Here is a 16,576-nt window from a genome sequence, read left to right on the forward strand (position 1 = left end):
AGGTAGCCTGGTGTCAGTTGATGCACAGCAAGATCCCATATGGAAGCATGTAGCAGGAGCCACATCATCTGATTCTTTTCTCCTCTGCAATGCTGATCAAGTGTTAATTATTTACTCTAATGCCAGAATCTAACATTACTGCTGTTTCACAATCTCAAATAGCTCTCCCTCTCTCTCCTACTGTGGAAGGGATATTGACATTCACACTGTGGACAAATTATGGAGCAAACTCATGGAGCTGCAGATTGCTCAGGCCTTGGATTCGAGAACACAGAACAACACAGCACAGGAACTGGCACTTCCACCCTCCAAGACTGCGCCAACTCTTTCTGTCATTATTTTCTAAAAGTATCTTCTAAAACTGTTTTTTTTTCCTCCAGACATCGGGTGGCTTGGATTTGGTCGTGGAGGTGGCCGAGTACTTGCATGTCTTTGGCGGAGTGTTGGGGGAATTGATGTGCTCAGCTGCAGGGCGTTGGGGTTGTTTGGTGCGTGTGTCCAAGAGATGTTCACTGAAACATTCCTCAAGTTAGCGTCCTGCGTCCACAATGTAGAGGAGACACCAATAAGAGCAACAGACAGTAGATGAGGTGGTTGGATGTGCAGGAAAATCTCTGCCAGATGGGAAAGGATCCTTTGGGGCCTTGAACATGGAGGTGTGGGTGCAGGTTTTACACTTTGTTCGGTGACAGGGCAAGGTGCCAGGAGTGGAGGAGGGGATTGGTGGGGATGTGGACCTCACCAGGGAGTCATGGAGAGAATGTGGAAGCAGTCTGCAGAGACTGTTCCCTCTGTGACTCACTGATTTTAAGTCCACACTCCCCTCCAACACATACTCCTCTCCTGGTACCTTCCCCGCCTCCGCAAGAGGTTAAAGCCTGCGCCCACACCTCCCGCTCACGTCCGACCAAGGCCTCAAAGGATCGTTCCACATCCGGCTGAGATTTTTCTGCGCATCCAAACACCTCATCTATTGTGTCCGTTCACCCGATGTAGTTTCTGCTACATTCGGAGAACGGACACCGTCTCGCAGATTGTTTCAGGGAACATCTCTGGGACACAAGCACCAAACAAGCCCAACTGACCTGTGGCTGAACACTTCACCTCCCCCTCCCACTCTACCAAGGACAAACAGGCTGATTCCGCCCATCCCCTCTGGAGGAAAGGTTTGTCCAAGGGAAGGATTTCTTATCCTGTCGTAGCTTCAAAACAGCAATTCCTGAAAGGGGTGGGTGCAGAGAGTGGGAGAGAAAGAGATGATTGGAACTGGAAATGGGAGGAGATTTTCAAATAAATTACACAGCAAGCGGTCATTCCTTCATACATAACATCCCTCAGCAAACCCAAGTTCGAACAAATTGTGAAAAAAGTTCGGGAATTTCAATCCCAGATCCATCGGGCAGACTTAAAGCTATGGGTTTATCAGAACAGTTGTTGCTTCGATCGCATTGCCACAGGCTGTCAGAGCACAGCAGGATCTCACAGGCAGCAACATGTCAGCAGCAAGATCAGCTCCATTTTTCTGATGGCAGCTGTTTAAAAGTTCAATATTTGTTGCAAATATAGGCACTGACATAACTGCTATTTCACAATCTCAAATGCCTCTCCCTCCCTTTCTCCTGCCTCTCTCACGTTTACAAGTCTCTCTCTCTCACACTCCCAATGTTAATGTGAACATTCACACATTATTACTCAGACATTATAAGTCTTTCAGAGACAAGTCGACATTTAAGGTTTCAATTTCCTCTTTGGAATGTCCTGTCTCTCAGACACTTGCTGGGGGTGGGGACTTGGGGTGTTTACAAGGTTGTGTCAAATTCAAAGCCCTTTATCCTTTAACCCCAGGCTTCAAACCTGTATTAAAATGACAAGGCCACAATCTTACAGGACCCAGTTAACCAGAGGCCTGTTAAAAAAAGGGTCCAACAGAGGCACCCACTCTTTGGGGAAATAAAGAGACCCAACTGAGGTGGGGCCCCACGGAGTGCGGACTATGGAATAGGACTCAGGACTGTGTGCCCTCTTGGAGGATGTTCTTGTTCAAGTTGACCTTGCCCCAAACTCTCTCTATCTTTGGATTTTCATAGTGAATATTAATTCCCTGGGATAACAGAGATGGATCAATTAAAAGAAAGAGCAAGACATTTTTAGAGATGGCACAGCAAGATCCCACAGATTGTCTCTCTCTCTCTCTCTCAGCAAGATGCAAACATTAAACATGTCAGCTGGAAGTTGATTTTCAGACCAGACATTTTAGAAACCTTTCCATAATGAGGAGTTCTGGAATTCCCCCAACACCGGGGAAAAGTCTTTAGCTCTTCACCCTATCCACTCCCCCCATAATTTTATAAACTTCTGTAAGGTCATCCCTCAGCCTCCGATACTCCAGGGAAAAAAGCCCCAGACAATTCTGCCTCTCCCAATAGCTCAAACACTCCAACCCTGGAAACGTCCTTGGAAATCTTTTCTGAATGCTTTCAAGTTGCATGACATCCTTCCTACAGCAGGAAGAGCAGAAATGAACACAGTATTCCAAACATAGTCTAACCTATGTCCGATACAGCCGCAGCACAACACCCACCTCCCTTACTCAATTTTCTGGCCAACAAAGGAAGGCATACCAATGGCTTCTTCACTCTCCCGAGTACCTGCAACGCCACTATTAAGGAACTATGAACTTGCACTCCAAAGTCACTATGCTCAGTAACACCTCCCAGGACCTTACCCTACACTGTCTAAATCCTGCTTTGATTTGCCTTCCCAAAGTGCAGCACCTTACATTTTCCTAAATTAAACTCCATCTGCCACTCCTCAGCTTATTGGTCCATCTGAGCAAGCTCCTGTTGTAATCTGAGGTAAGCTTCTTCGCTATCCACTGCACCTCCAATTTTGGTGAAATCTGCGACTTAGTAACTGTGCCTCCTATGTTCACATCCAAGTCATTTATATAACTGAGAAAGCACATTGGACCCATAACCGATCCTTGTGGGACACCGCTGTTTATAGACCTCCAGACCGATTCACTAACACCCTCTGTCTCTTCTTGTTCAGCCAATTCTACATCAAAGTGACTAGTTCACCCATTATGTCACGTTATCCAACCTTGTTAAACAGTCTACCATGAGGAACCTTGTCAAGTGCCTTATTGAAGTCCATATAGTTCACGACCACCACTCTGCTTTCTTCAATCCTCTTCAAAAATTCTTCAAAAGACCAAGTCAGTGCGACACGAATTCCCATGCACAGCGCCATATTGCCTATCCCGAACCAGTCCTTGCGTTTCCCAATGCATGTAAGTGCTGTCCATCAGGATTCACTCCAATAACCTTTCCACTACTGATATCAGACTCAGTGGTTTATAGTTCCCCTTGGTTGTCCTTCCAGTCTTTCCCATCCACGTTAGCCAACCTCCAGTCTTCCGCCACCTCATCTATGGCTATCGACAATACAAATATCTCAGCAAATTGCCCAGAAATTACTTCACAGCTTCCCATAGAGTTCTAGGGTACACCTGACCACGTCCCGGGTTTTCATCATCGTTTCCGTGATTTAAAACATCCAGTACCGTCTCCATCTGTCATGTGGACATTATTCAAGATGTCACCATTTATTTTTCCAAATCTCTAGTTTTTCATATCCTTTTCCAAAGTGAACACTGAGGCAAAATATTCATTTATTATCGCCCCACCTCCTGCAATTCTACACATAGACTGATCTTAGAGTGGCCCTATTCTCTCTCTCATTACCTCTATCTTCTCAATGTATTTGTAAAATTCCTTTGCATTCTCTTAAACCCTATTGCCAAAGTTATCCCATGTCCACTTTTGGCCCTCCAGAATTCCCTCTTAAATGTACGTGTACTGCCTTTATACTCTCAAGGGATACACACAATCCCTGCTGTCTATTCCTGACGTATGTTGTCTTCTTTAACATGACTAAAACCTTACCTTCTCCAGTCCCCCAGCACTCCCTGCACCTATGCAGGGAGAGAGGGTCAGTTTATTATCCAGTAGCTCCTTGGTTCTGACACTGGGCTTATGTGCTGAGATGTGGTGTGGTGAAAAACACAGGAGGGAGATGCTTCAGAGGCAGAGGGAAACTCCGATTGTATTAAAACATTGACAAGAAAATAAATATTCAGAACAACCAGTGCGAGGCATCAAGTGAATTGAGACTTGTCTCACAGCTGTTAACTCCCAAGTTCACCCTGAAGGCTCTAACTTGGTACAGTGGATTTTGACTTACAGAGAGCTGTTAATTACTGGGTGACAGGGGAAAGGAGAGAGAGAGTGAATAAACACGAATCCTGGGGTCCTCTCGGGTTTCCTTTCCCTGGGCCCTGCCCTACACCGTCAGCCCTGAAGCCCACCATTTCTCCCCTCTTATACTGAGCTGGGACAGAGGGTCTCGATTACCTTCTTCCCATCCCCAGAGTGGTTTCTGTTGGTTTGGAGAGTGGTGGATGTCCCTAGCACTACCCCCAGTTGGTCTCTCGTCTCTCCAGTCACATCTCACCAGTACATTGAGGGTTGTGGATGTGAAGATTGCTCGCTCTCCTTTTCCTGAGTCTGTGACTGGCTGTAGCCGATTTCCTTGATGCTGGTCAGACCACTTACTCAACAAACCCCAGAGATCAGGGTTCCCCAGTTATACTGGCTGGAGGTTTCCCCAATCTCCCGCCAAATCTTGGTTGGATCATTGAGCTATTGTCACTCCTCTCGGAGCTGAATGAGCTTCCTGAGTATTCGATGAGTGTGAATGGTTCTCCAATTAAAGTCAGTGGGTGGACCATAGTTTTAAATGTCCATTATTTCTCTTCGATGTGTGTATGTTAAGATGTTGCGGATAGTTTGATGGCCTTCCCATTTAAGACAAACAGATTTGCATGTCGTACAAAAGCGTGGAGTACTCAGTATCTCTGCATCCAAGCAAATGATTAAAAGTTGAATGATTGTGTAATTTTGCAAGCTGCAGAATGCCTCTGTTGTTTGCTCTTCAGGCTGGTGCTTATTGTCTTGAAGAGTGTGGTGCTGGGAAGGCACAGCAAGTCAGGCAGCATCCGAAGAGCAGGAGAGTCGATATTTCAGGCATAATCCCTTCATCAGGAATAGGGGGCTGGGGGAAGGGTGCTGAGAGATAAATAGGAGGGTGAGAGTGGGGTTGTGAGAAGGTAGCTGGAAAGGTGATTGGTAGATAATGGCGGGGGGATGATGGTGATAGGTCGGAGCAAAGGGTGGAGTGAAAGGTGGGAAGAAAGATGAATATGTAGGACAGTTCAGGAGGGTGGTGCTGAGTTGAAGGGTTGGATCAGGGATGATGTGGGGTGGAGGGCAAATGAGGAAACTAGTGAAGTTGATGTTGATGCCATGTGGTTGGAGGGTCGTAAGGTAGAAGATGAAGTGTTCTGCTTCCAGACGTCGGGGTCTTGGATTTGGCAGTGGAGGAGGACCAGGACTTGGCCACAGGGCAGTGGGGTTGTTTGGTGCGTGTGTCCCAGGGATTTTCCCTGAAACTTTCCTCAAGTTAGTGTCCTGTGTCCTCAATGGAGAAAGGATACCATCAAGAACAACAGACACAGTAGATTAGGTGGTTGGATGTGCAGGAAAGTCTCTGCCAGATGTGGTAGGTTGCTTTGGGGCCTTGGCCAGAGGTGAGCAGGGAAGTGTGGGTGCATGTTTTACACTTCGTGCGGTGGCAGGGGAAGCTGCAGGGTGATGGTGGGGTGTTGGGGGGGGGGGGGCGGGGGTGGCGTGGATATCACCAGAGAGTCACAGAGCGGATTTGGAAGCAGATATTGTTCCCTCTGTGACTCACTGGTTAAGTCTACACTTCCCACCAATCCACACTGTACTCCCGGCACGTTCCCTTCTGACCGCAAGAGCTGTAAAACCTGCACCCACACCTCTCCCTCACCTCTGACCAGGGTCCGAAAGGATCCTTCCATATCTGGCCGAGATTTTCCTGCGCATCTGAACAACTCATCTATTGTGTCCGTTGCACCTGATGTGGTCTCCTCGACATTAGGAGATAGGACACTAACACGCAGATCATTTCAGGGAACATCGCTGGGACACATGCACGAAACAAACCCAATGCCCTGTGACTGAACACTTCAACTGCCCCTCCCACTCCGCTATGAACATGCAGGTCTTGAGCCTCCTCCACTACTAAATCCAAGTGTCTCAACGTCTGGAAGAAGAACGCCTTATCTTCCAACTTAGGACCCTCCGACCACATGGCATCAACATTGAATTCACCAGTCTCCTCATCGCCCTTCCACCCAACCTCACCCCAGAACCAACCCTACAACTTGGAACCGTCTTCTTGAGGTGTCCTTTCTGTCCATCTTCCTTCCCAACTATGCACTGCACCCTCCACTCCGACCTAACACCCTCTCCTCCACCTGCATCTACCTATCACCTTCCCACATACCACCCCCAGCCTCGCCACCAAACACCCCGTTTATTTTTCAGCTCCCTTCCCCCCGTCCCACATTCCTGATGATGGGCATATGGCCGAAACGTCGACTCTCCTGTTTCTCGGATCTTGCCTGAACTGCTGTGCTTTTCCAGCACCAAACATTTCGACTCTGATCGCAAGGATCTGCAGCCCTCACTTGCTCCTTCACTGTCTTTTAGCTGAGATATTTGTGGAGGCCTTCCTTTATCTTACCCCTGTTCCAGACTGCTGCCCCTAGGCTTGCTTATTGCCTACTCTGTCTTAGCCAGAGAACTCAGTGACTCTTCGTTTAAATGTTAATTCCACAAACCCATGTCCAAGTCTGGAGTGTTTTAGTCCAAGGTGTCTCATGGGAATTTGTACCCCACCTAACACCTACCAGCCCTGTATTTCATCTTGGTTCTGTATTCTGATTATCTCATGTTTGGCAGCTTCCCATTTTTAGCTGTTCCTTCACCTGCATGTAACTGCTCCAATCAACTTTTGAATATTCTTGCCAAATACCATCAAAATTTGCCTTCCTCCAACTTAGTACAACTTGCAAAACACTCTCTTGGCCAAATGAACCACAGCACATTCACCCATCTCTTAAGTCAATAGGGACAGTATGCAAAGTGTAAAAGCAATTAGATTCTATTTGCATGTTCCGTTGCTTCGGACCCATTTGATGACGACATTCTCGTGGCTGGTTCCAGACTCTTCTCGAGGCGAGACATTTATGCAGCATCCAACAATTCAATGTGAGTGTTTAATTAAATAAAGTCTACTCTTTTATTTTAATGACGGAAATAGGGTTTTGTGTGCAATGCTGCTGTCAGAAGCATGGACTTCATCTGAGGAAATACTTTCATGCTGATCACTCCACTGGAAGCATTACCTTCCCTCACAATATCAGCGATAAGGTGCACTTTACTCAAAGACAAAAAGCAGCTGACATCTTGCAAGTGGACAACCTGACAGTGAAGCATTTCCTCCCCACTGCTCCTGATAATGTGACAGTCTGTATACTCTGTCGTCTGGTTTGCTTGCATTTAAATCAAAGACTTTAACTGTTGCATCATTTGTAACAAATTTAAGTTCCAGTCATGAGCAATAGCTCAACACGATCTGATCATGGAATCCAGGGGAAGGTAAAAATTGTTGTTAATTAAAGGAAGACGTGTATAAAGCTGATGTTGGGTGGGAGGAGCGAATTGTGGTACAGTGGAAGTGTCCCAACCCGTGCTCCAGAGGTGTGTGTTAACATCTCCGAAGAGGTTGATTAGAAAAAAAGGTTAGTTTTTCTAAAAAGCTGACGTTAAACCCTGCTTCTGGGGATTCGGAACACTTTCGAATTCAGTAAAGCACGTTTAATGAAAATAATGCAGAAAGAGGAGAGAAACAACATGAAAATAAGCTAGTGAGAGACAAAAACAAGTGTTTTAACAGCTTTCTCAAGATAAACTAAAAGGTAATCATAAAAGACAGATATGCACCGACAACTGGCAGAGGCAAGGAAACCTGCAATTGTGACGGTATGAATAACAGAGAAATAAAAATGATATTTTGGGTCTGTCTTCAGAGAGGAACAATCACTCCACTTCTCAATAATAGAAGAGAAGCAATGTCTTAGTGAAAATGAGCAGATCGATGAATTGGTCATTAGTGAACAGAAGTAGTACTGGGAAATTAATATAATCCTAGAATCTGAAGATCAACATTCGGAATCCTCAGAATATTGGTTGCAGTGATCATGATCTTTCGCTGCCACACTGGTACATATTTGTCTTTTCTGATCAGCTTTTGCTTTTTCTGTAGAAAGCTTTTTCAAACAATTTCATCTCTATCACTGGTTTAATTTCATGTTGTTTTCTTTCTTAATGAATTTTTATCGTCCAACTGTACTGAATTTAAAAATGTGTTCTGAATCCCCAGGCCTGGGGTTTAACACCAGCATTTATAAACCAACCTGTTCATTCCCACTGCACCACAAGACACCCATCCCACCCAACATCAGCTTTATACACTACTTTCATTAATTAACAACAATCTTTACCTTCCGCTGGATTGCATGATTAAATTTTGTTGAGCTTTTGCTCATGATTGGAACTTAAATTTGTTTCAAATGATGAAACAGTTACAATCTTTCATTTAATTGCTAACAAAGCAGACAACAGATTCCCCCACCTTACCCCAGTTCCAACCTTCCAGCTCAGCAGTGTCCTCATGACCTGTCCTACCTGTCAATCTCCCTTCCCACCTATCTGCTCCACACTCCCCTCTGACCTATCGCCTCCATTCCCACCCCATTCACCAATTGCACTCTTTGCTACCTTACCCCACCTTCCTCTCTGACCTATCGCCTTCATCCCCACCCCCATTCACCTATTGTACTCTTTTCTACCTTCTCCCCAGCCTCCCCCCCCAACTTTATCGCTCCACCTTGGAGGCTTCCTGCCTCTATTCCTGATGAAGGGATTTTGTCCGAAACGTCGATTTTCATGCTCATTGGATGCTGCCTGACCTGCTGTGCTTTTCCAGCACCAGTCTAATCTAAAGACTACAGAGGATGAAGACTGTCACTTTTTCAGCAGCAGTGGGGAGGCAATGCTTCACTGTCAGGTTGTCCACTTACCAGATGTCAGCTGAGTTGTGTCTTTGAGTAAAATGCTCATTATCGCTGAGCTGATGAGGGAAGGGTATGCTGTCGATGGAGAGATCAACATAAAAGTATTTCCTCAGATGAAGTGCTGCTTGTGACAGTAAGTATTGCATGCAAAACTATTTACCTCGTTAAAAACACAAGTGGAAGTAATTTAATTAAACACACACATTGAGTTGATGGTTGCTGAATAAATGTCTCACCGTGAGCAGAGTTTGGAACAAGACACCGGTGCATTGGCATTAAATTAATTTCAAGCAAAGGAACATGCAAATGGAATCAAATTGTTTTTACACTTTGCATTCTATCCCTGTTGACCTAAGAGATGGATGGACATGTTGCGGTTCATTTTGCCACAATGATTGTTTTGTAAGATGTAAATGCCTGGCTGTATCAAAAGGAGAGGCCCAACAGGGACAGTGACATAAGTTGAGGACTCAAGGGCAGAGTCATTAACTGGTTCAGAGTAGAGATGGTTCAGGTTGGTGACTCTTTTTTATGCTTCTCTCTGTCTGTTTAACTTCATTTGCTGAGGGATGGACTAGATCTTGCTGCCACGATGTACTGGGGAAGACCACTATCTCAGGTCTTCCTGCTGAAGGGAAATTGGGGTTCGCTCAGTTATCAGACCCTCCCAGTGATTCCCGTAGGTATAATTTTGTGCGTGTAAGAGAGCGTTTTTGGTTTTTGGTTCAAGTCATTTCCAATGTTTTGTTTGTTTACTTGAACAGAGTATTCTTTGTTGTAAAATCCTTTACTGTCACAGAGAGAATAGGGCCCCTCAAAGATCAGCAAAGCGGCCTTTGTGTGGAGCCACAGAAAATGGAGGAGATACTAAATGAATAATTTGCCTCAGTATTTATTGTGAAAAAGGATATGGAAGATGGAGACTGTAGGGAAATAAATGGTGACATTTGCAGAATGTCCATATTAAACAGGAGGAAGTGTTGGATGTCTTTAAATGGGTAAATGTGGATAACTCTCCAGGACCTGATCAGGTGTACCTTAGAACTCGGTGGGAAGCAAGGGAAGTGATTGCTGGCCTCTTGCTGAGATATTTGTATCATCGTTAGCCACAGGTGAGGTGCCAGAAGACTGGAGGTTGGCTAACATGGTGCCACTGTTTAAGAAGAGTGGTAAGGACAAGCCAGGGAACTATAGACCAGTAAGCCAGACGTTGGTGTTGGTAAGATGTTGGAGAGAATCCTGAGGGACATCATGTCCATATATTTGGAAAGGCAAGGACTGCTTAGGGAGAGTCAACATGGCCTTATGTGTGGGAAATCATGCCTCACAAGTTTGATTGAGCTTTTTGAGGAAGTAACAAAGAGGATTGAAGAGGGCAGTGCGATAGATGTGATCTATGTGGACTTCAGTTAGGCGTTCGACAAGGTTCCCCATGGGAGATTGATTAGCAAGGTTAGATCTCATAGAATACAGGGAGAACGAGCCATTTGGATACAGAACTGGCTCAAAAGTAGAAGACAGAGGGTGGTGGTGGAGGGTTGTTTTTCAGACTAGAGCCCTGCGACCAGTGGAGTGCCACAAGGATCAGTGCTAGGTCCTCTACTTTTTGTCATTTCAAGAAGGCGTTTGGTATGCTTTCCCTTATTGGTCAGAGTGTTGAGTACAGGGGTTGGGAGGTCATGTTGCGGCTGTACAGGACATTGGTTGGGCCACTGTTGGAATATTGTGTGCAATTCTGGTCTCCTTCCTATCGGGTAGATGTTGTGTAACTTGAAAGGGTTCAAAAAAGATTTACAAGGATGTTGCCAGGGTTGGAGGATTTGAGGTATAGGGAGAGGCTGAATAGGCTGGGGCTGTTTTCCTTGGAGCGTCGGAGTGTGAGGGATGACCTTATAGAGGTTTACAAAATTATAAGGGGCATGGATAGTTTAAATAGGCAAAGTCTTTTTCCCTGGGGTCGGGGAGTCCAGAACTAGAGGGCATAGGTTTAGGGTGAGAGGGGAAAGATATAAAAGAGACGTACGTGGCAACCTTTTCACACAGAGAGTGGTACGTGTCTGGAATGAGCTTCCAGGGGAAGTGTTAAAGGCCGATACAATTGCAACATTTCAGAGGCATTTGGATGGTGAAATGAATAGGAATGGTTTGAGGCATGTGGGTCGGGTGCTGGCAGGTGGGACTCGATTACGTTGGAATATCTGGTCGGCATGTACGGGTTGGATCAAAGGGTCTTTTGTCCATGCTGTACATCTCTATGACTTATGACAGGCTCTGAATGAGACTGTTTGCAGTGACAGTATGGTCACTGGGGGGTGTGTAGATATGGACAGGCTCTCTATGAGACTGTTTGCTGTGACTGCATGGTTACTGGGAGTTGGGAGCAGGGTCAGTGTGAGATTGTTTGCTGTCATCACGTAGTTGCTGGATGGTCTATAGATCAGGTCAGAGTCACTGTGAGACTGTTTACAATCGCGGGAGATTAACTGGCGGGTGTGTCGATGAGGCCACGGTCACTGACAGACCGTTTACATTAACCGTACAGTTACTGAGAATGTGTAGTTGAGGCCAGACTCACTGTGAGACTGCTTACAGTGATATCACACTTTCTGGGAGGCGTGTCAATGAGGTCACGCTCAGTGTCAGACTGTTGAGGGTTCCCTTGTGGGGATGAGTCCAGCACATTCTGTGTTTTGACTGGAGAGTTGCAGAATAGCATGTGCCCTGATTGAACATCCTCGGATTCTGTGAGGATGAGAAAGGGGTGATGCTGAGAGGCTGTGTCCCCAGTGGGAGAAACAAGAACCAGGGGGCACACTTCAGAGTAAGGAGTCTCCCATCAAAGACTGGGAAGAGTGAAATTTCATAGAATATTCTAGCGCAGTTCAGGCCCGATATCTCTCGATGTTGCACTGACCTGTGAAAATGGTCCACAGCCCATCTATCCTACACTATTGTATTTTCATCCAAATGTTTATCCAAAGACCAGTTAAATGCCCTTAAAATTGGCAAGTCTACTACTGTTGCAGGCAGTGCACACCAGGCCCATGCTACTCCCTGAGCAAAGAAACTACCTCTGGCATCTGTCCGACATCTATCATCCCTCAGTTTAGAGGTACATCCACTCGTGTTGGCCATCACCTTCTGAGAGAAAGGCTCCCCTTATCCATCCCATCTAACCTTCTGATTATCGTAAATGCCTCAATTAAGTCATCTCTCGATATTCTTCTCTCTAACAAAAACCTCAATTTCATCAGCCATTCCTCATAAGACCTGCCCTGCATACCTGGCAACATGCCAGTAAATCTCTGCAAACTTTCCAAAGCTTCCACATCCTTCCTATAATGCAGTGATCAGATCTGTCCACAATACTCCCAAATGCGGCCGCACCAGAGTTTCGTACCGCTGCAGCATGACCTTGTGGCTCTGAAACTCGATCCCTCTACCAACAAAAGCGAACACACCGTTTGTCATCTTAACAACCCTATCAATCTGTGTGGCAACTTTCAGGGGTCTATGTTCATGGAGACCGAGATCTTTCTGTTCTTCTACGCTACCTAGATTCTCACCATTAGCCCAGTACTCTTTATTTCTGTTACTCCTTCCAAAGTGAATCACTTCACACTTTTCCACATTAAACCCCATTTCCCACCTCTCAGCCCAATTCTGCATCTTATCTATGTCTCTCTGTAACCAGCAAGTTCCTTCACGAGTGTCCACAGCTCCAATAATAACCTTAGTCTCACCGGCAAATTTACTAACCCAACCTACGCGCTCATCAAGGGAATTTATAAAAATGGCAAACAACAGTGGCCCCAAAACAGATCCTTGCAGAACCCCACTAGTAACTCAACTCCAGGATGAAGATTTCCCCTCAACCACCATCTTCTTTCAACTCGCCAATTTCTGATCCTATCCATTAACCACCCTCAATCCCATGCCTCCGTCTTTTGTGCAATAGCCTACCGTAGAGAACCTTATCAAACGCCTTACTGAAATCCATATTCACCACATTAACCGCTTTGCCCTCATCCACCTGTCTGGTCACCACCTCATCGAACTCAATAAGATTTATGAGGCATGACCTACCCTTCACAATATCATGTTGACTATCCCTAAACAATGTATTTCTCTGTCAATTATTATAAATCCTATCTCTTCTCCAAAATTTTACCCACAGACGACGTAAGGCTCAATGGTCTTCAATTACCAGGGTTGTCTCAACTCTCCATCTTGAACAAGGGAGCAACATTAGCCATTCTGCAGTCTTCTGGCACTATTCCTGTAGACGATGACGACATAAAGATCAAAGCCATGGACTCGGCAGTCTCCGCCCAAGCTTCCCAGAGAATCCTCTGACAAATCACAGCCGGCCCAGACTTATCCATTTTCACACACTCCAGATTTGCAAACGCATTCCACTTGTGAACCTCAATCCTGTCTAGTCTCGCCTCAGTATTCTCCTCGACACCATTGTCTTTTTCCAGTGTGATTACTGACAAAAAATATTCATTGCGCGCTTCCCTTATCTCCTCGGACTCAACGCACAACTTCCCACTACTATCCATAATTGCCCCGAATCTTTCTCTCGTTATTCGTTTATTCCTGATATACCTATAGAAGGTCTTAAGGATTCCTTTGATCCTAGCTGCCAACGACTTCTCTTGTTCCTTCCTGGCCCTTCTTAGCTCTCTCTTCAGTTCATTCCTGGCTAATTTGTCACTCTGAAGTGCCCCAACTGAGCCATCACGTCTCATCCAAAACATAAGCCTTCTCCTTACTCTTGAAAAGAGATTCAACTTCTCTTTTAATCCACGGATCCCTCACTCAACTACTTCCTCCCTGTCTGACAGGTGCATACTTATCAAGGGCACACAATAGCTGTTCCTTGAATAAGCTACACATTTCAATTGTGACCATCCTCTACAGTTTCCTTTCCCATCCTATGCATCCTAACTGTTACCTAATTACTTCATCATTGCCTTTTACCCAGCAATTTCTCTTGCCCTGCGTTATATACCTATCCCTTTCCATTGCTAAACCAAACATAGCCAAATTGTGGTCACTATCAACAAAGTGCTCACCGACCGCCAAATCTAACACCTGGTCTGGTTCATTACCTAGTACCAAAGCCAATATGGCTTTGCCCCTTGTTGGTTTCTCTATATACTGTATCAGGAAACCATCCTGCATGCATTGGACAAAAACTGACCCATCTAAAGTACTCGAACTATTGTATTTCCAGTCAATATTTGGAAAGTTAAAGTCACCCATAAAAACTACCCTATTACTCTTGCTCCTATCCAGAATCATCTTTGCTGTCCTTTCCTCTACATTTCTGGAACGATTTGGAGGGCTATAGAAAACTCCCAGCAGGGTGACCTCTCCTTTCCTGTTCGAACCTCAGCCCATACTACCTCAATTCCTTCCCATGCATGGTTGTGGGGCTGTGGAATTCTCTTCCCAAGAGAGCAGGGAAGAATGGGTCACTGAAGGTATTCCCAGCTAAGTGGCTTAGGGGCCATCGGGAAGGTGAAGTTAATGCTGCTATGAAGTGTCCAAAATGATCTTTTTAAAAATTATAGATAATAAAAATCTGACCTGTGTTGGGATGGACATTGCCCTAAAGGAGAATGTGAATAACTAGGGAACACGACAGGGCTGGAGTCTTGCCTGGAGGGAAACCATGTGACTTGTTCTAAATCTCGGTCTCCTCCAGCAAGAAGAGAGGGTTTTTCTGGAACGTTCCAACCCAGGGAAGGACAGATGGGTTATTTTGCGCAGCCTTTGGTATGAGGAAACACAGGAAGATTCGGGCCGTATGTTTCCAGAGAGTGTGCCCTTTCTCCCTCAGAGGATAGACTCTCAGCAGCTCACGTACAGCGTGCAGGCTGGGATTCAGGGAAGTGAGCTGTTCAGTAGAAAAGCAGAATGATCAGTTCTGCTCATTTTCGAGGTGGGAGTTTAATTATTTATCTTTTATTTTTAAGAAGTGTGTTTTATCTTGACTTCTCTTCATGCACCTGAACAATCTCCCAGTCTGTATTATCTTAGGCACATTACTTTTTCTGCACCTACACTGCTGGTTTACAAAAAGGAGGTATTTTCCAGAAACTCCCTTGTGTCTCTCCCCGTGCACAGACAGAATGATATTACAAGGCAGGAGCTGGTGTGGAATGCACTTCCTCACAGTATGTGGTGGGATAACCAGCTGCAGGTTCACAGAGGGCTGGGGAATAATTGTTCCCATTGTATCTCTTTAAACAGTCGATTTAGCAGATTCAAACTCAGCTGCTTCACCAGGAAAGACACCGAGGTCTCCATCTCAGTGCCTGCACATCGACAAAACCGTTTGTGAAATATCCAACATTCTCAAATCGAGAGGCTGCCACATTGCATCTGAGGATTGGAGGATGGACAGGTGAGCCGGAGTCACAGCTTTCCAGAGAAATCCCTTGGGATTTCCAGAGAAATGTCTGAGCTGCTCAGTTATTGACTGGACCGAGGAGGGCCCAGCAGTTTAACTTCTCCAATCATTGGAGCTGCACAATGGGTGGTTTTCGTTCAATTCATCACATTCAAATGATAACCGTGACCTTTAGAATAACCTTTCCCTGTCTGATATGAATACCCTGTGACACAGCCCGTTGAGAGCATTTACAAATTGCATACTCCTCATATTTACAAATTTTCCTTATCATTTGGGTAGCCATTGCTCGAAAAGGGATTTATTGAGAACCTGTTTATTTGGATGCAGAGGAATTGTGAGCTGTGCTGCATTAATGTTTCCCCCAGTATTGTTTTATGGTCCCATTTTCTACTCCACCCTCCTTCATCCACTCACCTTCCTTTTAATTTGTCGAACGCCTGTTAGATTTTGAACATTTCTGCGGTCTGGTGGAATCACGCAGGCCTGAAATATTTCTCCCAGAAGTTAGCAGCACTTTCAGATACAAGTACGAAGATGAGACAGTGAGGTTACATCAGTGTGTGTAGCAAACAGTGAACTGACACTGTCCCAGCAATCCTACTTAGAAATTATTGTCTGTTTGCCAGATCAAGAAAAACTGAGCTCAGATTAGGTCACCATTTTCTAAGCCATTTCTTCAACGCTTATTTTCACAGAATCTCTATGGTGTGGAAGCACGTCATTTGGTCGATTCCAGTTCACACTGACCCTCCGAAAAGGATCCCACCCAGACCCATTCCCCCCAGCATTTCCCGGTAATCCTGATTTCCCGTGGTTCATCCAGCTCGCCTGCACATCCCTGGACACGATGGACAATTTAGCATGGTTGATTCACCTAAGCTGCAAATCTTTGTACTGTGGGAGGAAATCGGAGGACCCAGAGGAAACCTTCACAAACACGGGGAGAACGTGCGAACTCCACACAGTCACCTGAGGCTTGAATCGAACCCGGGTCCCGAACACTGTGAGGCAGGAGGTGCTGACCACTGAGATACTGTGCAGAATCTAGTTTCCAACTCCAGGGAGAGGTGAGAGGTTAAAGT

General features: G+C 45.5%; 1 long non-coding RNA gene across 4 annotated transcripts in view; it reads left to right on the plus strand.

Moving 5' to 3' along the window:
* LOC148134781 (uncharacterized) overlaps positions 1 to 16,272 on the plus strand; it is a 48,101-nt gene extending 31,829 nt beyond the window's left edge. Inside the window, exon 3 of one of the 4 annotated variants that reach the window (XR_015755674.1) lies at positions 16,190 to 16,272. This is a non-coding gene — a long non-coding RNA (uncharacterized LOC148134781). Of the gene's footprint in view, positions 1 to 380; positions 489 to 13,244; positions 13,376 to 15,331; positions 15,480 to 16,189 lie in introns of those variants that run through there. The other 3 variants (XR_015755672.1, XR_015755673.1, XR_015755675.1) reach the window with 3 other exon arrangements.
* The last annotated feature ends 304 nt before the right edge of the window (positions 16,273 to 16,576 follow it).

The sequence above is a fragment of the Chiloscyllium plagiosum genome, unplaced genomic scaffold (genome assembly GCF_037043375.1).
Source record: "Chiloscyllium plagiosum isolate Xiang-an unplaced genomic scaffold, Cpla_swu_hap1 HiC_scaffold_52, whole genome shotgun sequence".
Taxonomy (NCBI): domain Eukaryota; kingdom Metazoa; phylum Chordata; class Chondrichthyes; order Orectolobiformes; family Hemiscylliidae; genus Chiloscyllium; species Chiloscyllium plagiosum.